This window comes from Hemicordylus capensis, chromosome 3, assembly GCF_027244095.1.
Source record: "Hemicordylus capensis ecotype Gifberg chromosome 3, rHemCap1.1.pri, whole genome shotgun sequence".
In the NCBI taxonomy this organism is placed as follows: domain Eukaryota; kingdom Metazoa; phylum Chordata; class Lepidosauria; order Squamata; family Cordylidae; genus Hemicordylus; species Hemicordylus capensis.
In genome coordinates, this window is record NC_069659.1 from 5,783,166 (window position 1) to 5,810,374 (window position 27,209).

The 27,209-nt window shown below is 45.0% G+C and overlaps 1 protein-coding gene across 6 annotated transcripts in view; it reads left to right on the top strand.

The window, feature by feature from the left end:
• The window catches only part of FAM168A (family with sequence similarity 168 member A), a 222,317-nt gene that overhangs the window by 17,069 nt on the left and 178,039 nt on the right, over nt 1–27,209 (top strand). The window lies entirely within an intron of this gene.

The following is a 27,209-nucleotide window of genomic DNA, read 5'->3' on the forward strand; positions in this document are numbered from 1 at the left end:
TAATAGGAACATAGGAAGCTGCCATATATTGAGTCAGACCATAGGTCCATCTAGCTCAGTATTGTCTACCCAGACTGGCAGCAGCTTCTCCAAGGTTGCAGGCAGGAATCTCTCTCAGCCTTATCTTGGAGAAGCCAGGAAGGGAACTTGGAACCTAGATGCTCTTCCCAGAGCGGCTCCATCCCCTGAGGGGAATATCTTCCAGTGCTCACACATCAAGACTCCCATTCATATGCAACCAGGGCAGAGCCTGCTTAGCTAAGGGGACCAGTCATGCTTGCTACCACAAGACCAGCTCTCCTCCCTCTGGTGAAAGTCCGGGCTTCCTGTCTCGAAAAGTACCTGAGAAAATTGCCAAAGTTGGCCAGAAGATATCATTCTCCATGCTTTTCCAATAAGAGAGTTTCCCCACATTTTCTTGCAAATTAATCACTCCCTCTGAAAGACAGAGGAAAGACAGGCACGTTGGGGTCGTTTATGGACCCGACACTGTCCTTGGACCACAGGTGGCCGCGGTGTGCAGGGGTGCTTGTGGGCACAAGTCACTACATGAGTGTCACACCCATCCCTTGGCAGCTTCATTGGTTCCCAGTCCGCTTCCGGGCTAGATTCAAGGTGCTGGTCTTTAAAGCCCTACATGGCTTGGGGCCAGAGTACCTGTCGGCCTGCATTCACCCATATGAACCTGCCAGGGCCCTCTGCTTGGCATCTCGGGCCCTGCTCATGGCCCCACCACTAACAGAGATCTGGCTGGCGGGGACTAGAGACAGGGCCTTTTCGGTTGTGGCCTCTTGGCTTTGGAACGCCCTCCCCGAAGGGCTTTGCCACGTTCCCTCCCTCAGGGTTTTAAAGAACAATTTAAAACACACCTTTCAAAAGAGGCTTTTTAATGTTCTGTCTGCTGCTTATATCTGGTAGGTTCTCCAGTTTTGATAGTTCTCAGTTTGTATCTTGTAATTAACTCTTAATTTGAAATTTTTTTTTTTAAATGCAGTTTTAAATGCGGTTTTAGCCTGGTCTTTTTAAAACTTGTCTGACCTTTTATTAATCTTTTCTTTTACATTGTATCTATTTTATTAATGTTGTGAACCACCCTGAGCAGTAGCATAGTGGGGGGTGGGGTATAAATATTATAAATAAATAGATGTATATACAGGAGGCCCTCTTCCCCCCCCGCGGGGATTCCATTCTGGCCTTTTGCCACGAACAAGGAAACCACGAAAAAAGAGACCTTCAGCCTATGGGGAGTGGGGGGTTAGGTTCCCCACCACACTTAAGTGTGCTCAGATTTCATAAAAAAGCAGGGGTGGGAGCAGAAATAGGAGTAGTAAAGCACATTACCTTGCTTTTCAGCAAAACCTCCCCCCCAACCCCCAAATCCGATTTTTTGGTGGTTTTTTGGGTGTGTGGAAAGCTCACAAAATGGCCACTGGAAATGACACAACAAATCATTTCCAGGTGTCACTTACAAATAGCTGAAAAATAACCCTAGTTTTTGAGCATGTGCACACACACACATTGGTCTCTATACTATGAATAGCTGAAAATAGCCCTAGTTTGGGGCAAGTGAACAAAAATACCTGGTCTCTATACTGTGAATGGCCGAAAATTGGGCTATTTTTGACCCGTGAACAAAGAAACCAGCAGGGGCGGAGCCACTATTGGGCCAATGAGTTCAAAGAACCCGGGCCGCTGACCAATCAGGGAGCTAAACTAGCATCCCCGCGTGTGCGTGTGATGTCAGATGTGGGGGGCGTGGCGTGTCAGGGCAGTGAGATGCAGCCCCTGATTGGTCAGCGGCCCCTTTGGCAGTTAAACTACACTCCCGACCGGAGCCTTAAGGCATGCCCTCCACTCCTGCCTGTGGCTTCCAGCGGCATCTGGGGGGCCACTGTGCGAAACAGGATGCTGGACTAGATGGGCCTCCTTGGGCCTGATCCAGCAGGGCTGTTCTTATGTCCTTAAGGCTCCCTTCAGGAACCAGACCACGCCCCTGCGTCTGATGTCAAGTGTGGGGGCGTGGTTAGCCCAGTGTTGACGTCAGACGCTGCGGCGGGGTTAGCGAGGCCGCCGCCGCCGCACACAAGCCGCCGGCGGTTCCGCTCCACCAGTGCAAACCCCGGCTAACTTGGCAAAGAGGCACCTTTTACTGTGGTGATTCTCTTTATTTAGCAGGGGGAGAGTAACTGGCCCTCTCCACCCCTAGCACGGTACCTCCAGTGACTGTGGCTGGTGTCTGTCTTGTGTTTCTTTTTAGATTGTGAGCCCTTTGGGGACAGGGATCCATCTTACTTGTTTGTTATTTCGCTGTGTAAACTGCCCTGAGCCATTTTTGGGAGGGCGGTATAGAAATTGAATAAATAATAATAATAAATAATAATAATAACCAGGTCTCTATGACCCATCTGCGAATAACAGAAACTGTGATAGAAGAACCGGCGAAACATGTGGGCCTCATGTATATTTTATTTCTCAATGTAAACCGCTTTGGGAACTTTTGTTGAAAAGTGGTATATAAATATTCATCATCATATTCATCATCATAGTGGCAGCAGCATAATTAGAGTTCAACATGTTGAGTGTATCTCCAGTCCCTAAAAGGGGATTCAGTGTTAACATTCAGTCTTTAGGACCCTAAAGTAAAGTAAACTGTGCCATCGAGTCGGTGTTGAGTCCTGGCGCCCACAGAGCCCTGTGGTTGTCTTTGGTAGAATACAGGAGGGTTTTTTATTAATAACAACAACAACAACAATTTATTTATTTATTTATCATTACATTTATATCCCACTCTTCCTCCAAGGAGCCCAGAGCATTGTACTACATGCTTAAGTTTCTCCTCACAACAACCCTGTGAAATAGGTTAACCTGGGAGAGAAGTGACTGGCCCAGAGTCACCTAGTAAGTGTCATGGCTGAATGGGGATTTGAACTCGGGTCTCCCCGGTCCTAGTCCAGCACTCTAACCACTACACCACACTGGCCCATCATTGCCATCTCCCAGGCAGTATGAGATGAGGACTCTAGTCAGCCTGAAGCCAGGAGCTTTGTAGTGCTTTTCAAGCCCCACACAAGTGGGGAGGAGGAAACTCCCCCCCCCCGCATTCCCTCGGACCTGCCCCTGCTTTGCTATATCGTGCAGGAGGATCAGGTCTGGGGCTCCCAGCCAGCCCTCAACCTGAACACTTTATGGCTGTATAGAGGTGCGGGATGGAGAGAAGGGGAGGGAAAGGAGATGTGATCTTCCTTCTCCCCCAAACATCCCTGTAAAGTACAGAGAGGGGTCATTTTTAACCTCAAGGCATGCATTCCTCAAATCCTAATCCCCCTCTTCCCAGTATATTTACTACAAGTGGTTTGTTTTGAGTAGGCCAGTTTCCCTTCTCCTCAATTTCCATGTCCCCGCTCCCCCAACAGAGACCTTAACGTTTCATATCTCAATTGCTCCGTGCTCTTAATATTGGATAAGGTCATAGAAGAAGCACAGATCCTTTTGCTTTTATTTAAAAAACCAAAAACCACCAGGACTGTTTGGGGGGATTTAAAGCCCCCCCCCCAATTTCTATGAATGTAGGAAGTCCCCTGAATTTAGGAACGACAACCTTATTATTTCATGCCTCCATTTTGCATCCAAGCTGACAGGCACCTCAACTTCCTCAGTTTTGCTCATGGAGGTAATTATGGCTGGTTGATTGTAATAGAATAGCCATATTCTAGCTATCTGTTTCCAGGGTTGGATGTTTGCATGCAGAAGTTCAATCTGGGGGACCCTAAATGGGGCAAAATAGGAGAAGACCTCTACCATTGCTTGTCCACGCAGGCAGTTGGTCAGAACCTGTGCCTGCCTGCCCATCTCCCTCCCACCTGCCTCAGGCAAGGGTTGCACATGCATACTGCTCTGATGGCACCAGGGAATGTCTCTAGCAGTGCAGCCTACTTACCTAGGCCCATGGGGAGCAGAGGAGGTGTTGCCCAAGAGGAAAGCAAACCCAGCTTCCCAGGTGCCTTTATGGTGAGAACCTGGGCGGTGGCACCAGCCCTCCCCCCAGGGGCTTTTGGCCTGACAGTTCCCGCTTGCCCAGTTGCTACCTTGCTCTCTGTGATCACCTCTGAAGCGACGGAGGGAGAGGGGAAATTGGGCTCAGTGTCGGAATGTCCTTTTGTACACTTTTATCTCTTAAAACTTTTGAAAGTGTTCAGTAAGTGCAAAATGGGATTACAAACTTCATTATGTTTCATTGAGACCCTATGGACGTCTTCCTCTAGGCTTTGTTCAGCAGAATTGCTTTTAATTGAGGAATCTGTACCACACCATTAGTGTCACATTTGAGTGCATTAACAAATCACAGCAGAACTAAACCCAAGGAAACAAAACGGTAATTGTCCTCAAATGGGAATAAGAGATTCCTCCAGCCCTTATTGTCCTCCTATCTGCAGAAGTGATAATGCCCTCCCAGCAATCCCTAAAGGCAAATTAAGCGGATGTCTTGTATCTTTGCCTAGAAGACTACCAAGCATAGTCTGCAGCATATTTTAATATGGAGCTGATAATGAAATAATACTTTTTCCACTGAAAATGTCTTGGAGTTTCAGTGCCTCAAATCAATGCTCAAAGTAGCTACTCTGTGTGCTAAAACACAGTTCTTCTCTGGGATGATTTTGAGCTTCCCAGGTAGGCTTGTCAACAGATGGGGACAGCTGAAGCCAGGAGCGTGAATGACTGTCCACGGCCCAATCTGCATCTTCCCAGAGTCGCCCATTGCCGTTCACATGTTCATTTAATGTTCCTCAAGGAGTGCTCAGCAGAAGAGATGTGTGGGGGATGTAAGCCATGAAGTTTAACAGGTGTGGAGGACCACTCCTGGCAAAAGTTTACCTGCAAACGAGGAGCAACGAACACTTTATTCTTTTGAATGTTAAATTCAAATATCTGCCCAGGAAATGTGACCAACGTTTGCCCGTATAGTCCAAAGCTCACAACAGAAATCCATGTCGGCTGTTTATACTGCAGTGCAGAGCCGTGGTCCCTCTAATTTTTTTTCATCTCTGTGCGGAATGAATTTTGTTCTGGGTGGCAGTATCAAGGCAGTGTCTGTGCACCTGCATTTAGAGTGGGGCTTTCCTGATTCAGGCTGAGGCGGGGATCTAAAATTAACTGAGTGGACATCCAAAAACTTGTGAGCACGTGCACATGCGCACGCCTTAGAGGGAACAGTGGTGCAGAGTAATCCCCAAACCATCATACCATTTCCCCAAAAGTTCGTTCCTAAAACTCTCTTGTTGACGTTAATCCCAAACAGTACTCCTAGTTGGGAAGTCAAAGCAACATCTGCCTCCAGCTCTTCAGGCAGACCTTTAAAAAGTATTATTGTCCCACTAAGATCCTAACCAGTGTTTTAATTCTGGGGGGAAAGTGGGGGGTGGGCGGCAGAGAAGGCTTAAATGGTAACCCCATGCTTGATTTTTTTAATTGTAAGACTGAAATAACAAGTTTTAACTGCTGCTACTTTTACATAGGGTGTCTTAGGAGAAAGATCAGTTGACAGTTGAATGGAAGAAACTATGTATAAATTGATCACGTTTCCCTCAGAACATTTGTTGTATTAATTTCCTTATGCAACTCGACCAAAATACCATGTGGATATTTATCTAAACCAGAGTATCTAGTTTTGAGCTTATGAAGCACTTCAAACCTTTCATTTTTCTTCACTCAATCTTAAAAAGAATTTCTATAAAGAACAGCAGTTATTTACTAGGGCTGTGCTCTGTAATATCTGAAGCTGAATGTCTTTGCCTCCAATATGTCTGCCTCTGTGCAGTATTGTATGCTGCCGGTGTCTGTGGGGAGGCTCCTTTATTTATTATGGGGAGCAGAGCCCTGAATTGCCCCTGTGACACCTGGGAAGGTGAATGGAGGGCTGCTCAGCTTCAGCCCTCCTGCAGCTGTTGGCCTACAATTCCCATAATCCCTGGCTATTGGCCACTGTGGCTGGGGATTAAGGGAGTTGTAGTTCAAAAACAGCTGGGGGGGCCCAAGTTGAGCATGCCTGATAGAGAGCATAGGGAGACGTATGTGGGGAGCACTGGTAGGTGTAGTCCTTTGAAGCGCTTTCCCCATTTAGTTCTACAGGGAAAGAACTACACCTGCCGGTGCCCCCTGTGTGCCTTCCCAGCCATCACGGCTGCGAAGGGCTCTGCTCTCCATAAAGGAGCTTCTCCCCCGCCCCACTGGAAGTGTGCAGTACTCCGCAGAGAGGGGCATGCTGCAAGCAGCCACCGCCACACAGTTCTGAAGGGGTGGTGGGCATCATTTGGCTTTGGGCCTTCAGAAGCATTGCCCTATTTACCTCCAGAACCCACCCACAAGTACTCCTCTCAACAATGAAATTGTTCTTCCTCTTCGCACTTTTTCACATGGTCTAGTAACTTGTAAATTCAGCTGGACCTTGTTTTCCTTGTTTCTTTGCTTAGTAGTGTTGGAGCAGCCTTTAAATCAGCGGCAGCTAGTGGTTTCTGGGACTGCGGGAGGGGGCGCTAGGCAAAGGCTGCTGAAGTCACCAGGGCAGCGCCTGCTTACTTAAGAAATGAATGCTACTACTAATAAATAACAGCAAGAAAGAGCTCTGAGGAACATTGGAACATAGGCAGCTGCCATATACTGAGTCAGACCATTGGTCTATCTAGCTCAGTATTGTCTTCACAGACCGGCAGCAGCTTCTCCAGGGTTGCAGGCAGGAATCTCTCTCAGCCCTATCTTGGAAATGCCGCCATGGAGGGAACTTGGAACCTTCTGTTATTCCCAGAGCGGCTCCATCCCCTGAGGGGAGAGCTGGTCTTGTGGTAGCAAGCATGACTTGTCCTCTTAGCTAAGCAGGGTCTGCCCTGGTTGCATATGAATGGGAGACTTGATGTGTGAGCACTGTAAGATATTCCCTTCAGGGGATGGGGCTGCTCTGGGAAGAGCTTCTTGGTTCCAAGTTCCCTCCCTGGCAGCATCTCCAAGATAGGGCTGAGAGAGACTCCTGCCTGCAACCTTGGAGAAGCCACTGCTGGTCTGTGTAGACAATCCTGAGCTATATAGACCAATGGTCTGACTCAGTATATGGCAGCTTCCTATGAAGTAGAATGGTTAAGAGTGATGGACTAGACTGGGGAAACCCAAGTTCAAATCCCCATTCAGCCATGAAACTCACTGGGTCACTGTGGGACAGTCACTTATTTCTCAGCAAATCCTTCCTTATAGGGCTGTTGGGAGGAGAAAAGTAACCACTCTGGGCTTTTTGGAGGAAGCACAGGCTCTACATGGAAAAGTAAATAAATCTATAAAAGCCACAGCTAAAGCAGAGAGCAGCCACAAAAGTGGAGAACAATCAACAAATGTTTCTTATAGAGATCACTTCCTTAATCCTTGCCCAATGAACCATAACCCCCACTGGACATGTTAGTGTTACAGATACTGGCCACGATCCAGAGGAAAACCTGGTTAGTGCTCTGCATAAGAAATGGATTTTTAAAATTATTTTCCTTCCAACAGAATCCATTCCTCCACTATATGCACCACACCCACATGGAAAGCCACTTCTGCAATTGTTTGAAAAGCAGTTTGGTCTTGGAAATCCATGCATATGCCCTAAAAGAACTTTCTGGCTTCTTATGCCAGTTTTCTAATCTAATTAGTCCAGTCTTACAGTTTGCTGTTCCTTCCACTGTTTTAGGGCATGTCATTTTGGGAATGGGCCATAATGTTTTGCACACAGATCAGAGAGCAAGGGAGAGAAAGCAGAGGATGCATTCCTCGCCTCCTACAAAGACAAACAAAGAAGCCAGCCAGCCAGAAGAAAAAAAACACCTCCCCACCTTCTGGGCACTTTGGCTGCCAGAGGAGTCAATCAGCCAAGTCCAACTCTCTGATTGATTTATAGGGCAGTCCTAGGACTGTCCAGTTTTCAAAAACAAAAGTGAGGATGCTTATTGGCTTGTGCCTTATTAATATTTTAAAAGATCTGGGGCTTTTATTTGTTCTGCTACCCTTGCCCACCCTCACAACTCTTAAAGCAGCAGAAGGCTCTAGTCAAGAGAACAACAGAGGGAGCTGGAGACAACATGGCTGACTCAGAAATTTAAGGTGAGCGTCCCCCACTTTGCCCATAGATAAGATCTGCCCTTGTTTTAACCTCTGGTAGTCCAGCAAGTCTCTGCGTAGGGCACCAGGCAAACGAGAATAGGCCTGCCCTGGTCCCTGTGTTACCTGAGAATGTGCCTGGCTGTTCCCTTGGAAGTGGGGTACATTCTGAAGCACATGCTCTGCTTTCACAGGGAACCGAGGTGATTCGACTGCTCCCTGGTCCAACAGAGACTTGCAGCTTTGTGAGTGGCTGAAGATACGAGTCCAGGTGAGTGTGCTTAGAATCGCTGCTTATTTTTGTTTCTTCACTTTTATAAAAGTCCACCTCTTAGGCTTAAAATACAACTCCCCCCCGCCCCCCCCAAGTTATGATAGCGTGTCTCTCTTCGGTCACTACCCTACTGACCTCAGTGGACATCCTCCATTAATGAACAAAGGGTCAGAGGAAACTCTTTGGTAAAAGGTAGTTGTCGTCTTGGAAAGCTTTAAGTTTTCATCCTGATACTAAACCCTTTTAACCTCTGTGGCCAGTGTTCCCTCTAACAGGGATTCCCAGATATTGCTAACTAGAACTCCCAGAATCCCCAGCTGCAATGGCTTTTGCTTGGGGATTATGGGAATTGTAGTCAACAACATCTGGAAATCCCTGTTAGAGGGAACACTGTCTGGGACGGCTCACACGGTGCTCCTGCCACCTGTCACGGCCTAGTCTCAACCAGCCTCTGGTTTCACCGCTGCCACCAAGTAGACTTTTAGGCTTACTCTGTTGCAGCAAAACAATTGGTAGAGTGTAAGGTGTGGGGTGGAGAAAACGGAAGCTACAATTTTTCTTTAAAGATAAATAAGTAATTTTACTTTGACATTGGTGCACTTTAAATTAATAGTTCCTTTTAAAAGTTTAGTACAAAACGATCAACCAAAAGAGCATAAAGAATAACCAAAAGTCAAATGCATCCAACTGACCCAACTCTCACTGTGCCTTGAATTAGAGTCCTCTGCAGTCACTTCAGCTTTTTCACAACCTTGGCTTTTCCCTTGCTCAACTTCAGGTCCTGTCCTCCTTCACAATTCTGAAGTTCAGCCCAGACTGTTTCTTCTTGCTTGTGAGTGTTTTCAGCTCTCCAAAGTTTCCACGCTCTGCCAGTGATTTCACAGCTCTTTTTAGCAGGGTGGATTTGATTTAAATCAAACTGATTTAAATCACGATTTAAATCACTAGCAGGGTGGATAAAAATCAAAAAAATCTGATTTAAATCAAAAAAATCCAATTTAAATTTAAAAAATCCAATTTTTTTGATTTAAATCAGATTTTTTTTATTTTTATCCACCCTGCTAGTGATTTAAATCGTGATTTAAATCGTGATTTAAATCGTGATTTAAATCGTGATTTAAATCAGTTTGATTTAAATCAAATCCACCCTGCTTTTTAGGCCCAATTCTGATCCTCTCTGACTGTGCCAGCCATTCTTCAGTTCTGTACTTCTTCTTGAACTCCTTTTCCAGCTTTCTTCTGGACTATCTTAAGCTCCAAACTGTATCTCTTCCTTCCTCTGAATCCGAACTCTTCTAGCTCTCCAACATGTAACTTCAACTCTTTGAACTTTTCCCCCAACACTGAAACTCTGCTGAAGCAGCCTCCTATATACACACAAACCTCCCTCCTATGTTTTTCAAAGCACCCAATGAACATAACTTAAGTTCCCTGCATTTTTCAAAATATAACCAATAAAAATCAAACCTCAATTTCCCGACAAACCTTTGTCAAACTGTTCTCTTTCAAAACTAAAACGACAGAGTAGGAGCCGCAAACGTTTGACCCCCCCAGCTCAGTCTGTCTTAATACAGTGAACAACACAGAATCCCATTGACAAAAAGAAGGGGTTTAGGCCTCGTTCCTCCACAACACCGTTTTTTAGTTCCCCATTTACCCTTTCACTAGCTCTGTCTTATTGTTGATATAGTCTTTGAGGTTAACGAGAGTAGCCCCCTCTTCTCTCCCTCCCCACTCTCTATATAGCAGGCTTTGCAGTGTAGCATTAATGTGGAGGGAAAAGATGTATAAAGTAGAATGTTTCCTGCAACGTTCACTCTTTTGACCACTGTGCCGCTCTGTGATCTTGCCAGTCCTTGATCTGCCATTTGGACTGAAAGAGCTTGGTACGTAGGGAAGAGAGGGAGTCTCTGTCTGGAAGCATCTTGGTATGGGAATATGTCTAGAGTGATTTGGTTGTAATTTCTGTAAGAGGATTAATGCATTCTGACAACTGGCTAAGATTTCCAGTTGTTGTTTAATATAACCCACTTGTTCAGACTTCAGAATTCTGTTATATGAAAATCCAGCCACTGACGAATTAAAACAAGCCCTTGCCTTTACAGTTGCTGTGACATAAGTGGTTAGTTTATGTATGTTGTAGGCATTTCTTTCCTTCCTCCTTCCCATGGACTCTTTCTGCACATCACAAAGGGAGTAATAAGATGGAAGCTTGAACTGCAATTTCTTAGGAATTGCTCCTTCTGGTAAACTATCATTCAGTCTCAACTCTCCACTGCAATGGACGGAACAATAAATACAATAATGCTCTTTTATCTTCTAAGAGTTGCTTAAATGGGTTGTTTGTTTTTAATGATGGTATGATCCACAGGACTCATAAATGCCTGTGATTTTATTCTCATGGAAATAGCTATGCGTATTTTGATTCAAAGGTCTCCTGTTGTGGTTAATTTCTATAACATGCTAGCTAATCTATTCTTTTTATCCTCAGCAGATATGGTCTAGTGTTTCCCATATAGTTGGATAATTATCCCAATGCCTAGCCCATTATCTTTGCTTTCGGCTGCCCAGGTGGTTACTAGGTAATTAACTGCTTGGTCTTCATAAGTAAGAATTCATGATAAATCGTAAAAAGGCTCAATTGTGATTATCAAATCTTTTTTTACTTAAAATGTTTGTTGCTCTTGGGAAGCCATGAAGAAGTGTTTTCCAAGGAAATAGCTTCAACAGTAAGGATCATAATAATAATATCGTGACCAGCATGGCTGAAGCTGCCTTGCATAAATAGGTGTCCTGCAGGTGCCAAGGTACAGTTGATACACTTAACCGTACTCTAATGCAGTGGTTTTCAAATGTTTTGTCTTCAGGCAGAAGGTTTGTTATGGAGGGAAGAGTAAGCAGATCACAAGCCCCAGCTCCTCTCTTCCTCCAGTTGGCCAAATCATTTTGTTAAAATTGAGTTGTTGTTGTTGTTGTTGTTATTATTTATTTTTACATTTATATCCCACTCTTCCTCCAAGGAGCCCAGAGTGGTGTACTACATACTTGAGTTTCTCTTTCACAACAACCCTGTGAAGTAGGTTAGGCTGAGAGAGAAGTGACTGGCCCAGAGTTACCCAGCTAGTTTTCATGGCTGAATGGGGATTTGAACTCGGGTCTCCCCGGTCCTGGTCCAGCACTCTAACCACTGCACCACGCTGGCTCTCTCTGCTGGTTTACACATTGCAGTCTACAGCCCACCCTTCTACGCCAAGAACTCAGGGTGGAACTATAGAGATAGGGGGAGAGAAAGCATACAAATACCAGAATGGGAATAGTCAGGCAGAGACCTGTTTGCCAAGAGACATCAAAAAGCTCCTATGCCAAGAACTGTCAGACTGTCGGCTGTGACTACTCAACAGTACTTCCAGGCAATCAGGGAAGAAGAAGATATACAAACATATCTATGCACTTCAAGTGATTTTAGGTACAACATCTGGACACACAAAGGATTTCTACACTTTCCATGTACCATTCTTACCACTTCAGTTCATAAGCTGTACCCAAGGGGGAGATGCTCAAGTTCCCTGCTGGAACTTAGAATGGAAGCACAAATGTTTGAGTTAAGAATCCACAAATGGATCCCAAACACTCAGAAATGCAGGAATCTACCAATTCAGTGTAACTTCTAGAAGCCCTCAGAGAGCCACATCTTCACTACATTTGCAGCAGCAAAGTTGGCTTATTATATATGTTTCTCTTTCACAACAACCCTGTGAAGTAGGTTAGGCTGAGAAAGAAGTGACTGGCCCGGAGTCACCCAGCTAGTCTCCTGGCTGAATGGGGATTTGAACTCGGGTCTCTCCGGTCCTAGTCCAGCACTCTAACCACTACACCACGCTGGCTCTCCACGCTGGAGTTAACAGTGACAGCTCCAGTTAAAATGACTAGAGCTGTCATGAAAGGTAAGGAGGCTGGCCCCTTTGTAGATCATGGAACCCCTGCATGGTGAGGAACTATTGAGCTTTTTCAGAATATCCAGGGGCATTTTTGAGGTTGCATAAGCTTTTTGGACCTCCTTGTCACCCTGTAGGCATGAAGAAGATGCCCTGGAGCTTCCCCAACATGCTGCTGCAAGCTAGGTGCTGGGGAGAACTGATAGCGAATGGGCAAGCTCTTTTTTGGTAAGCCTGTCCAGCATTACTAATCTGCACGTTGAGGAGCTCGTGATAAGCCTCTGAAGCTTGCTTAGGCTTTGCCAAAACGTGGTTTGATAAACGGTTGGTCTCATTTTGAAATATTCCAGTCATGGGCATGTTGACTGTAAATCTCACTGAGTTCAATGGAATTTATTCTTGACAAAGTATCTGTAGGCTTTTAGCCTTGTTCTTACAGTTGGTGTCCTTGAGGGTGCTTAAGGGGTGTACCTGAAAATGTTTGGTTTTTTGACAGAGAGAGCCTGGCAGTTGGAAACGTTTTCTCAATGTAAGGAACAATATAATAAATATAATGATTATGTGAATAACTCTACCACAGGGATGGAAATTTTTGTTAGTTTGATTGCTAACCCATCAAGTGTCGTGGACATTGTTGGCAGTAATATAAACAGAGAGTAAATATTCTTATTTAGTGTCCTTTAGATGTATAGCTATAGAATAAACATACCTTCCTAGATGGCATAAAGACTCTTAGTTGTAAGTCAACATGCTTTAATGGTTCTACCCAATTAGTATGCGCTTCTGTTTATGCAAATGAGAAACATTTTAAACTTGTGATTTAAATTAGCCTTTTAGTTATTTAAAATATGAATAATAATTGAAGAGACTTCGTTTAAACCAATTCATCCAGCACACAAGCCTGATCCGTATCATATCAGATTCTTTCTCTGGGCCTTTAAATTTTTTTAAAAGTCTTACCATTGCAGTTTTTTCTCTTGCGCGTTGATGGGCAGTTTACAAGATTTTGTGCAGGGGGATCTACAGTAGACAAAGGCATTATTTCTTGCATTTTTGTAGAACAGATTGTATAACTTGCATCTGCTGTATTTTATGTGATGTGATACTGGGATGCAGTTGTACTGAGCAGTGGTCCCTCTAATTTTTTTCATCTCTGTGCGGAATGAGTTTTGTTCTGGGCGGCAGTCTCAAGGCACTGTGTGCGCACCTGCATTTAGAGTGGAGCCTTCCTAATTCAACCTGAACAGGATCTAAAATTAACTGAGTGGACATCAGAAAACTTGTGAGTGCATGCACACACGGGCACACCCTAGAGGGAACAGTGGTACTGAGCGAGCATGCCTGGTGCAGTCCACTAACTAGCCCCGGAGAACTTGACAGTAGTCAGGAGATGCCTGAAGTCTTGTGTGTTTCATGGCCTGAGGTCCTTTGTTCAGTGTGGAAGTGATCTTGCAAGGCTCTTCTGTGTCCCAAAGCATCAGGTGTTTGAGTCGGGTAGTTCTCTTTAGACAAACACAAAGTACATTAGTGCTGTCCCAGATGAATGTCTCCTTTGTCCTGTGAGTCATCTTTGCTTGCATTTGGCAGGCACAGGGTTTTATTTTGCCTCTTTTAGCTGATTGTAATGGCGCAGCAGGAAATGACTTGCCTAGCAAGCATGAGGTTGCCAGTTCAAATGTCCGCTGGTATGTTTCCCAGACTGTGGGAAACAGACTATCTATCTATCTATCTATCTATCTATCTATCTATCTATCTATCTATCTATCTATTTATATACCGCCTTTCATTAAAAATCCCAAGACTATGGGAAACACCTATATCAGGCAGCAACAATATCGGAAGATGCTGAAAGGCATCATCTCATACTGTGCGGGTGATGGCAATGGTAAACCCCTCCTGTATTCTACCAAAGATAACCACAGGGCTCTGTGGTTGCCAGGAGTCGACACCGTCTTGAGGGCACACTTTACTTTTACTTTAATGGGACAGCTTTTTATTCTATTTTTAGGCTTATAGTTACCTGTCCTCAGTCTTCAGGATGGGGTGGGTTAGGAATTAGAACATAATGTAACACTTATTTTGCATTAAAAATGCTATGCGGAGGACTTTCCTCCCAAGTCAGATGGTTAATGGACTTCTATGTTTTCCTTTTGTTTTGTTTAGGCTCATCTTTTTTGGATCAGTGTCGGCATCATCGGCTCGCTTGTTTGAGCCACCGACACTACTTGGTGATCAGGAAGGTTTACTTTCCAGGATATGTGTGTGTTATACTGGCACAATAATGGCATTCAAAGGACAAGTGCTAGTTCCCTGCTAACTGGGTGAAGAGGCACCTTTTTAAACTGGTGATTCCCCTTATTTAGCAGAGGGAGAGCAACTAGCCCTATCCATCCCCAGCACAGCATCTCTCCAGTGACTGTTGCTGGTGTCTATCTTATGTTTCTTTTTTTAGATTGTGAGCCCTTTGGGGCCAGGGAGCCATCTTATTTATTTATTATTTCTCTTTGTAAACCACTTTGGAAACTTTTGTTGAAAAGCAGTATATAAATATAAATATTAGTAGAGTTAAAATGAGGAGGGGTTCCAACATTCTACCATTTCAAGCCCTGAACATGCTATTGGCCATAAAATCAAAACAGTCTATCAGATCTGGAGATCTGCCTGACTATCAGCAGACAACAACCAGGTGACAAGAGACACCACTCCTTGATGCAGACCTGTTGAATGATGACGGAGATGTAGCATTATAAATATCAACGCCTTTAAAAAGCAGGTTTAAGTGCTGGCTACCTTTTTTGCCATCAGATAGCAACTTATAATTTTTTTAAATGTCCCTTTAAATGCTTTTTAAAAAATTCAGATATATGCTTAAAGCATAATCCTGAGGCTTCTTGTGGGGAGAAAACACGACCCACTATTTCCTGAGTTATTAGCCACTTAAGTCTCCATAGGAGTAGAGTTCTGAAACCAGAGCTGAGAGGGGGGCAAATTCTGGAGAGTGACTTGTTCTGAACCTAGCTGTTGGAAAAGGAGACTTTGGGACCACTCTGTGAGGTAGTAAATGGACTTAGAAGGGAATGTGAGGTGGTGGCAAAGTATCAGGAGGCCTGGTGAGGGGCACACGGGATGGTGGCAGTTTGCCTTTGAATATGAACTTTCTACAGCAAAGAGACGCCACCTTAAGTGGCGCAGCAGGGAAATGCTTGACTAACAAGCAGAAGGTTGCCGGTTCGAACCCCCACTGGTATGTTTCCCAGAGTATGGGAAACACCTAGATCGGGCAGCAGAGACATAGGAAGATGCTGAAAGGCATCATCTCATACTGAGCAGGAGGTGGCAATGGTAAACCCTTCCTGTATTCTACCAAAGAAAACCACAGGGCTCTGTGGGCACCAGGAGTTGAAATCGACTTGATGGCAGACTTTACCTTACAGCAAAGAGGTACTTCCTGCAAATATGGAAGTTCCACTTAGCCAGCAAGGGTAAGAGCTGCTGTTAAACTCCCCTTTCCCACTATGCCCGATCAGATTTTCCTTTTCAAAATGCCTGCACATTGAGTTATTAATAAAAAACCCTTCTGGTTTAAGATAAGGGTTAAGATGCTTCCAATTTTCACTTATGCTCTAAAATGGATGGAAATTGAAGTTAAAGTGTCCGTCTTCTGTGCCATATAAGTTGTAAAGACTTTGTACAGTCTCATATTATGCTGCTTTAGCAATAAAACACCGTTAACCCCCACTTTGACTGGGTCTTTCAGCTTGAGATTGGGCTGGGTGGGATGCATGCCAGCAGAAATCAACAGGTGCAATTTTTCCAATCACTTGCTTGAGATGCCTCTGATGAATTTCTGCCTGATGTATCTCTACAAGGCACAGTACTTCCTTTATAGCTACCTTTATAGCTACCTTTATAGTAAGTGTCCAACCAAAAATTCAGCGGGTTCTCAACCCAACAACAACTTCGTACAAATATAGCCAGTTGTTTTATGTCTGATGCATCTCTTCTAAAGAATGGTGGTTGGATGAGGATTAAATTCTTTTCCTGCTCCATGTGTGTGCACGTGTATTTGATGAACCAAAGGGAGAGGGGGATGTTGAAAACCTATATAAATATAATTAGATTATCATTGAGGGTCTTTAAAGTCCAATGATAATCCTTACTGTTACCAGGAATAAGTGATAGATTCGGGGCAAGTAGCTGGCCAGTTTCCACTGCTCAAGTTGACAAGGACATGGCTGTTGGCTGGTTTTAGTAAGAGTGGGTTTTCTGATGCTGGTGTTAAATGAAATTAAAATTATACTAATACAATCTGTATTTCTGTGCCATTTCTGGATTTTTCTTCTTCTGCAATTGTTGTGCATTGAATGCTGTTCTTGAAAAACTGCTGTTTGGTGATTGCGAACATCTCTTTATCTCTGTGAGCATTTCAGTAAAAAAGAATACTTTCTGTAGTCCACTTTAAAGCTGGATGATGTTGAGAGAAAAGTAAACCTCTTAAAAGAATTGCCCCCTACAGATATTACTACTCCTTATAGTTAATTATGTGCTACCTTGAGTGTCTTTGAAGAGGAACAAATTATCTGTTTAGCTGTCTTGAGCTCTGTTTGAGGCACTCACTTCTATGTCTGGCTTGTAGAGGACTTACATTATTAATTAGGAGTGCCTCTCTGGTGTCGTTATATAATTGGGTGCCTCAGGAACTTAATAAAACAATGTAGCACTTTTAATTAGGGGAGGGGCCATTCCTCAGGGTAGAGCACCTGTTTTGCATACAAAAGGTGCATCTCCAAGTTAAAAGGATCAGTTAGCAGGACTGGAAAGACCTCTACCTGAAACCTGGGAGTAGACAGTACTGGGCTAGACGGTTCAAGGGTCTGATGCACATACTTCTATCCCCCTACAGAATGGATGGTACCAGTATGTAGTTTGTTCAAGACTATTGTTTTAGCACACACGCGCACACACACACACACACACACACACACACACACACACACTATTCTCACAATCTAAAAAAAGAAACATAAGATAGACACCAGCAAGAGTCACTGGAGGGATGCTGTGCTGGGGTTGGATAAGGCCAGTTGCTCTCCCCCTGCTCAATAAAGAAAACTGCTACTTTAAAAGGTGCCCACCGCACTAAATAGCTGTGTTGGTCTATGGGTAAAGGAAGGTTACTAAATTCTGTCTGATTCAACACTTCCCTGCTATCCCCAGAATAGCTGGCTTCTCATGTCTTCCACTTTTAAAAACCTGCCTATCTTTAGAATTGTGCAGTTGGTTTAAAAATGTGATTGTTCATTCGTTGTACCTTTCAACCAGAAATTGATCCAGGTTAGAAGAACTCATTAAGGCTATTCTCACGAGCGATCCCAGGGCAGGGAGGGTGGCAGTAGGTGGGGGGAAGCAGGGACCTACCTCCCCCCCGCCCCCCAGGCAACCCATGTTCATTGGTGAGACGTGTGCCGTCCACACGAGCCGCACTGTTCCAAGCAGCATGGATCTCCGGAAGCCAAGACAATGCTCTAGGCGCCTGACTCTGTGTGTGCTTGGGTTGCGTCTGCTCTGTTCCCTGGTACACCTTTGAAAAGGGTAAAATTTCTTTGACGTTCTTTACAAGCACAAGGCATTTCTCCCCACTTAAATTTTTAGAAGGGTATTGGTTTCCATGGCTCATTGCTGCTAATGATGGATTGATCAGCGTTACGTTCCACCATTGCAAAAGGCAATGGGATAACATGAGGCTTTGTTGACGTCCAAAGATATAACAATGCTGTTGTTAACAAGAGAATTGTATTGCAATAATACAAATGTGTCATGTCGGATAGCTAAGAGCATCTGCTTCATGGTTCATTTTTGGATTTGGAGAGGAGAAGATGAGCATTTTTACAGCTTAAACCTGGTTTGCCTCAGCATCCAGGAAATGTAATGTGTGTGTGTGTGTGTGTGTGTGTCTTTTTAATCAGTGATGTGCTGTTATTTTCCTTCCGACCAAGAAGAAATATTTACAAGAGATAATCTCTCCACTGCTGTGATTGATTTGTGCCACACACACTCCTATCATTGCTCAGAGGAACTCTATTAGGGACATCAGTATTGAACTGATAAGGGAGCCAGGTGTGAATATCAATGAGCATTAGAACTGACGCAAGAATATGCACATGTAAAGTAGTTGCATTGCCAGATAACACTAGGCTGTAGGCAGCCCTAGAAGCAATATTCTGTCGCCAATGGAGGGATTTTAGATGATAGACCTCTGCGTGAATGACACGTTTTCCTTCATGAGATTTTTGTCAGAGTTTGAAAGGGAATAATACACCCTGTAGGAAAAAGACTTCTGTGTAGTTACATAGCACCCGGAGATGCAAGTCTTGAATTGGGAGCTGTTTTGATTTGCAGCAATCTTCCTCCCTGTTGAGATCTAGCTGCAATGTAGGCCATAAACTAACAGAGGTCAGGGATGTAACTGTAGAAGACCTAGAATGCCCATCCTAATTAATCCACTGCAATTCTAGCTTGGATTTGCCATTTTTAGTAAAGATACTGGTTGGAAGTTGCCTGTCTAACAGGAACATTCACTGTTCTTCAGTGTGTTCATCATCCTATTCACTGTTCATCCTATCTGTCTCTCTTTCTAGTGTGCATTGTTTCCTGCATTTCCCTATTCTGTAAGTTCCCAGCATTCTTTCTGCTCCCTGTATTCCTTCTTGCTTGGCATCCCTAACTTCTCATCTGCTCGTGCTTCTAGGGGTGCTTCTAGAAGAGGAGAGCTGGTCTTGTGGTAGCAAGTATGACTTGTCCCCTTAGCTAAGCAGGGTCGGCCCTTGTTGCATATGAATGGGAGGCTTGATGTGTGAGCCCTGGAAGATACTCCCCCTCTCAGGGGATGGAGCCACTCTGGGAAGACCACCTACGGTAGATTCCAAGTTCCCTCCCTGGCAGCATCTCCAAGATAGGGCTGAGAGAGAGTCCTGCCTGCAACTTTGGAGAAGCCACTGGCAGTCTGTGAAGACAATAATGAGCTAGATAGACCAGTGGTCTGACTCACTATATGGCAGTTTCCTATGTTCCTATGTTGTGCCAGTCCTCTTGTGAGCTCCAGTGAATTTATCCTGTGTCTCTCCTCTCATGCTGCTAGACTGCTGGTGCTGAATGACTAAGGGAGGGACACAATAGAGGTATATGGAATTATGCAGGGTGTGGAGAAAGTGAGTAGAGAGAGTTTTTCTCCTTCTCCCATAATGCTAAAATTCAGGATCATCACCTGAAATTTATCGGCAAGTAGATTGAGGACAGACAAAGTGGTAAGTTACACAATGCACCTTTTCAGAATCTGAGTAGGAGACACTGTTCTGTGGTGGTTCCTTTTCTTCCTGCAGGGCAGGTTCCAGAAGATGGGGGCGGTGGCAGTGGCAGTGGTGGTGGTGGCGGTGGCTGGTGGGCCACTGTGTGAAACAGGATGCTGGACTAGATGGGCCTCCTTGGGTCTGATCCAGCAGGGCTGCTCTTAGGTTCTTTGGCCTATGGCATCTCCCAGCATTCTGTTTTTACTTATCTTTGCCAACCCTATCTAGAGAAGCAGTCAAGATTGTGAATCAGTGTCTGGAGGTAGTGAACGGCTGGAAGTGGGCCGAGAAGCTGAAATTAAATCTGGGCAGATTGAAGGCTCTCCTAGTCAGGAAAGCGGCTGGCTTTGCAATGGTTTACCAGTCAATTCTAGACAAAGTTGCACGCCCATTGCAGGTCTAGATCTGCAGCTTTGGAGGTCTCCTGGATCTGGGGTTGGGCCTGGATGCCCAGAGGTCTTTTGCCATGATGGCCTAGGGGTCTTCTGCCCAGCTCCAGCTAGTGTGCTGGCTGCACCTCTTTCGGTCCATCAGATCTGACCATAGCAATCCATACCTTTTGTTACATCATGATTCTATTACTGCAACTCACTCTATGTGGGGCTGCCCTTGAGGACCCTTCCGAAAATTCAGCTGGTCCAAATGCGACAGCAAGGGTCCTGACCAATATGAGCCCCTCGGAGCAGATGACATCTGTTTTGCTCCATCTGTACTGGTTGCCAGTGCGCATCTGGGTGCTGGTTTTAATCTTTAAAGCCCTAAATGGTTTAGGGCCAAGATATTGGAAGGACCACCTTCTCCCACATGAATCTGCTCAGTGAGAAATTTGTAAAGAAGCCCTCCTACATGCCCCTCCTTTTTCAGAGGGACAGCTGATGTCCATGCAAAGAGGACCTTCTCAGGAGATTCTCCTGCCTTATGGAACCCCCTCTCCTGGGAGATTGGGGTGGCTCCATCTTTGCTAGTATTTTGCTGGCTTGTTAAGGCTCTCTGTTTTTGTTTTGGTAATACCTGGCACTTCCCCTTACCTCTTAGTTATTGTATGGGGGATTTGAGGGTTTATTACTACTTCAAGCATTTAAGAAAGCTTATAGTCTCGTCTGCTTAGAAATCTGGAATAATTTGACTTTATATGAAAAAACACAAATCTGCTGTTTCAGTGAAGGTCCCAGTACCTCATGTTACGAAATGCTCGTTTTTCAAGATGGGCAAAATGTTGGAGAAATAGACATGTCCATTAGCAGCATGGGTTGCAGTAGCAATACTGGAACAGATGTAGGGTGATTTGTTTAGTATTTGGAGGGGGCGGTAAAAACTGGAGTTCAGCAGTTGAGGAAGGGTGTCTTGTGTGTAACCAGCTTCTTTTCCCATGCATGGGAGGAGAGCTGGGCTTACATAGGGACATAGGAAGCTGCCATATACTGAGTCAGACCCTTGGCCCATCTAGCTGAGTATTGTCTACACAGACTGGCAGCGGCTTCTCCAAGGTTGCAGGCAGGAATCTCTCTCAGCCCTATCTTGGAGATGCCAAGGAGGGAACATGGAACATAGATCTTTTTTCAGAGCGGCTCCATCCCCTAAAGGGTTCTCCAAGGTTGTAGGCAGGAATCTCTCTCAGCCCTGTCTTGGAGATGCTGCCAGGGAGGGAACTCTTGGAACCTTCTACATACAAGCAGGCAGATGCTCTTCCCAAAGCACCCACATCCCCTAAGGGGTATATCTTTCAGTGCTCACATGCAGTCTCCCATTTATATGCAACCAGGGCAGACCCTGCTTAGCTAATGAGGCAAGTGCTTGCTACCACAAGACCAGCTCTCCTCTCTATAGACCTTGTGGTAGCAAGCATGAATTGTCCCCTTTGCTAAGCAGGGTCTGCCCTGGTTTGCATTTAAATGGGAGACTGCATGTGAGCACTGAAAGATATACCCCTTAGGGGATGTGGGTGCTCTGGGAAGACCATCTGCCTGCTTGCATGTAGAAGGTTCCAAGAGTTCCCTCCCTGGCAGCATCTCCAAGATAGGGCTGAGAGAGATTCCTGCCTACAACCTTGGAGAAGCCGCTGCCAGTCTTAGAAGACAATACTGAGCTAGATGAACCAAGGGTCTGACTCAGTATATGGCAGCTTCCTAGGTTCCTAATGGCCAGCCTTGAATTATGGGTTTCTCCCTTCTAGATTATGTTTTACTCCATATCTATGTGGCACAGAATCTTCTTTCCTTTCTTTTGACTCAGAAGTAGGGTTTTTCTGGCATCTCATGGATGCAGTACTTGGCAGCCATCTGCCATGATCTTCAGTGTACACACACACACACACACACACACACACACACACACACACAAACACACACACACACACACACACAGAGTATTTGCACCTGCAAATGAAATGGAGCAGCGCACTCGTCTCTGAAAATGTTACAAACCTCTGCACGTTAGATGCAGAAGTAACTTGTGAAAATAAGACAGTATCCTAAAAATGTAACAACGTAAACAGACTTTGGTTCAATTTTGCCTTTGCCATCTGCATATCGAAAGAGGTTTCGCAGCCTCTTTGAAATATCTTCAGGACTTGCCCTTCTAAAGGGGAAAAAAAAGTTTTGTGCATTAGTTTTATCTTTGGCAGGCAGAGAATGATAATTCCAGTTGGTGTTGTACAGTTCTAGTTCAGTGCAGCATTTCACCCTAATCTTCCTGTGTGCTGCTGTTTGGTCCCACCTTCTGAGTTGGACTCCTCGGACAGGGAAATGAGTGCATAGCACCCAAATAAATAAATAAAAATAAATTTGTGTAGATGTGTCTTGTCTTCTGTGTTCTTTCTCTGTTCCCTAAACCCAAATCTTTATTAAAGATGCCTTAAAAAAAAAAAAAGAATGGTAAAGACCAATGGATGAACTAGTAAACAAAGAGCAAGGCACCTGTGAAGGATGGTTTTCCTCTCTGTTTAAAGAAAGTTAATTCCCCCTCACAGGAGCTCTGGTTAAGTGGAATTAGGATCCTTTGATTCATCCCCTGGTAATTTGATGGAGGGGTGTGTGCTGGTGCTGTTTTTGGTGATGATGATTTTCCTAAAACTGTTCGGGGTGGATAATGGCCTCCACAGGCTGGGTGGAGGAATATTTGTACACCAGACCTTAATTGGTCAAGGAAGCAGGCACAGCAGGGAAAGCTGTTCAGAGGCTACACACTCAGACCATTTTGCTTAGCTTTGTTTTCTCTGTTGCTTTTAAAATAAGGCCTGCAGAAGCCAAAGAACAACGGCAGTTCTTTCCACACATCCCTAACATAACGTTTAATCTATTTTACTCCAAATCCTCAGCTTTATAGTGATTTCCCTCCTGTTAGCTGAAAAATGTGGAGAATGGTTTGCATGGAAAGGTAGCACTAACTATATCAGGCTTGCAGGGGTGGAGGAAGCCTGTCCTCTATCCTTCGAGGGCCTATCCCTCGAGGGCCTCTATCCCTCGATGCTGGTGTGGTGGAGCTTGCTGGGAAATGGTGGCTCCTGGGAGAGCATCTCTGGGTTTTAGGTGGAGGTAGGCAGGCTTGCAGAACATTGGTGAGGGTTATTTTGGGAGTGCAAGTAAAAAGGCTGGACAGTTGCCAGACTGATAACCAAGGTCATTCTTGGCTTCTGACGGTGCCACATTTAAAGGAAAACTGGGCAGGGCTTGGTGCTGAATGTGGGCAGGTGACAGCAATAATCAGAGGCTCCAGCTGGCTTGCCCAGTAGCACAGTCCAGCCTTTCCTGCTTTGGTAGCCATTTTGAACAGGCTTTTGCTAGGGCAACTGCAGGAGATGCATTGGCAACTGTAGGAACATAGGAAACTGCCATATACTGAGTCAGACCATTGGTCTATTTAGCTCATTATTGTCTTCACAGACTGGCAGCGGCTTCTCCAAGGTTGCAGGCAGGAATCTCTTTCAGCCCTCTCTTGGAGATGCTGCCAGGGAGGGAACTTGGAACCTTCTGCTCTTCCCAGAGCGGCTTCATCCCCTGAGGGGAATATCTTGTAGTGCTCACACATCAAGTCTCCCATTCAGATGCAACCAGGGCAGACCCTGCTTAGCTATGGGGACAAGTCATGCTTGCTACCACAAGACCAGGCTTTGCCAGTACATGGGACTAGGGAATGCTACTGGGTTGTGCCCCAGTGGAAGTGAGCTTTGGTGGGGGTGAGTTTTCTTCAGGATTTTTTAAGAGAAGGAAAGAGAACAGGGAGGGAGAGAGAGAGTAGGAGAGAAAGGGGCTTTGTTCTCACTGGGGTCTGCATTGTGCCCGATGCCCCTGAAGACCCACATGGTAAAAGGTTCCCGGGGGTGAGGGGAGAATCCCTGTACATAAAAAAACTAGCATGACATGGAGGAGGTTAGGCAAGAATCCTTCACCTTGATACCTTCCTACTGAGGGTTTAAAAATAAAAAATAAAAAATGGAGGAGCAAGCATTCAATTTCTGTGAACCCCTCACTCAGAAGTGGTGAAGGTCAGTCATAGGTTCAGTGGTCCCTCTAATTTTTGTTCATCTCTGTGCAGAATGAGTTTTGTCCTGGGTGGCAGTATCAAGGCAGTGTCTGTGCAGATGCATTCAGAGTGGGGCTTTCCTGATTCAACCTGAGTGGGATCTAAAATTAACTGAACGGACATCAGAAAACTTGTGAGCACGCGCACGGGCGCACGCCTTAGAGGGAACAGTGCATAGGTTTTCCATCACAATAAGAAACCAGTCAAGATGGACAGTGAACTATGGGGTGGGGGGTGTAAATAGGGTTGGGTTTTGCAGTCTGTGACTGGATGGTGATTGCTTGGTCCACTGTTCCCTCTAAGGCATGTGCACGTGCCTGCACTCACAAGTTTTCTTAATTTTAATTTTAGATCCAGCTCAGGTTGAAATAGGAAGGCCTCACTCTGAATGCACGTGCACACACACTGCCTTGATACTGCCACCCAACTCTTGCCTGTGGGCTTCTCAGAGGCATTTGGTGGGCCACTGTGTGAAACAGGATGCTGGACCAGATAGGCCTTGGGAGAGCTTCTGTGTTTCTCTTGCAAAAAGACCCTCTTGGTGGAGATAGGAAAACAAGAACTGTTGAGAAAAGAATATTCCCAGTGTGATGTTCAGTCCCGAATGGAAGTCCTTTCTCTATATCACATGCTGCCTTGCTGCCCCACCCGTGATACCTTTCTCCCATGTTTCAGATTATTACTGGGGCTCATGGGCCAGTGAACACCTCAAATTTAGCATTAATATAATGTCAGAGCTACTGTGGATAGAAAGTTGGACCTTGACACAGCATTTGTACTCTCATTGGCCTGATCCAGCTGTTGGAGCCATACTATGGCTCGGCTATCATGAACAGGCTTTGTGTGCTCTGATTCGCCCCACCCCCACCCCCCACTTCATTTCCTGCTTTGAGATAGCCTTTGACATCCAAATCGGGCAAACAATGGCTATTGCAAACTATAGCTTGCCTCCCAGTCAGAATGGGAACTCCATTTCAAACCATGATTTCCAGGTTTCTGGGGATATAAATGATGGTTTGCGGTAACCCATAGTTTGCTCAGCTTGGGCATCATAGAGCACTGCAGTTATTGCAAAACAGGAAGGGAACCAGAGTACTTGAGGAGAGGAGGGAATGTGTGAACACACAACCCATTCCCAGCAGCCATGCCAGGTTTTGGCAGTTACAGTTGAACTGGTCCAGTGAGTGGCCTTCAGCAAATCAACCCTTCTTGGTGTTGCTATGTGAAAAGGTAGAGCATGTGTTTTTGCATCCAGTAGTCTTGGACATCTCCAGTTGAAAAGATCAGTTGAAAGTAGCAGGACTGAGGGAAGACATCTGCCTGCGAGCTGCCTGGGAGAGCCTCCGCTGGTCAGAATAACAACACTGGGCTAGTGGGCTGTCGTCGTATAGAGCATGGTCATATGAGGATGAACAAGGCAAACACTGTAGAATGCTTTGCACATTATGTGGTGATATGCTGTTTTAGTAAACTGTATTGTACTTCCACTGTAGAGGCATTGTAAAATCAACATCTTGGTCATCTTTGGGACATTTTGGTATGGTAAGCTGGCATTTCCATTTTCCCTTCTGGAAGTTGAGACTGTAACTGAGGTGGTCTTAGTTTCCAGATCAGTGAGTGCACATTTTAAAAAAACCACAAACCCTTAAGATACTAGTGGGGGATGTGGGAGAGTCCAGCTAGACTGCACTGTGGCAGGAGAACAAAGCACCTAACCATCGACTGAGGAGTGCATATCCACAGGGATACTGGGCCCCATGCACAGGGGCAAGTGCAGATGTACAGCAAAGTCCCCAATTTGTTCTGATCATGGAATCTGGTATAGAATTGTGACATTTCTGCCAAACAGTAAATAAACTGGGTGAAGATGGTTCTGGGGAATTTTGGGTACACACACAAGAGAGCGCCTTTAAGAGAGTTTCTTCTTTGTCATGAACCCTGCTGCCTGTTATGATCTGGAGAGGTCCGGTTATGGTTGCTGCCGGCTCATCTGGTGGCAGCAAAGGACTGGGCTTTCTCTGTGGCTGCCCCGAGGCTTTGGAATATGCTCCCTGCTGAAATAAGAGCATCTTCTTCTCTGTCTGTTTTCAGGGAGACCCTCAAGACTCACCTGTTCTTGCAGGCTTTTAATTAGAATTAATTTTAATAATTTGTTTTAATAGCTGTTTTATGCTATTGTTTTTATTGTGTGTTGTGGATTTTAATTTGTGACGCTTGAATTGTGTTTAAATTTTCTACCCTGACTGATTGATTGAAGTGCTGTCAAGTTAGTGTTGACTCTTAGTGGCCACATAGGTAGAGTCTCTCCAGGATGATCTGTCTTCAATTTAGCCTTGAAGGTCTCTCCGTGGTTCATTCCTTGCTGTCATAATCGAGTCCATCCACCTTGCTGCTGGTCGTCCTCTTCTTCTTTTTCCTTCAACTTTTCCCAGCATTATGGACTTCTCAAGGGAGCTGGGTCTTCGCATAATGTGTCCTAAGTATGATAGTTTGAGCCTGGTCATTTGTACCTGGAGTGAAAATTCTGGATTGATTTGTTCTAGGATCCATTGGTTTGTTTTCCTGGCTGTCCATGGACTCCTCAAAAGTCTTCTCCGGCACCAAAGTTCAAAAGCATCAGTGCTTTTTCTATCTTCTTCAAAGTCCAGCTTTAGAATCTCTGTGGTCAATACTGTGGCTTAAAGGGTGTGAACTATCTTTTGCACTCTTAGCCGTTTGGCCATCCACCTATCTCCTAATTGCTAACTTTCTTCAAGTCTGCATATAGATTATGATACATACATGGGCCACATGCTGGAAATTAGAACTGCAGCTCTAGTATTCTAGAATCCTGGGCCATATGTTTTATATACAAAACATTTGATAGAGCTTTCTGTAGAATAAGGCTTTTATCTTTGTTGATATGTCCCCGGGTATGTGAAATTTCTGGCCCTCTCTGGTATCCCCCCCTCCCCGCAAAGTGCATTCTTTATCCCCTCTCTCCAACCCTCAGCAAACTTCTTTTCATCCTCCCCT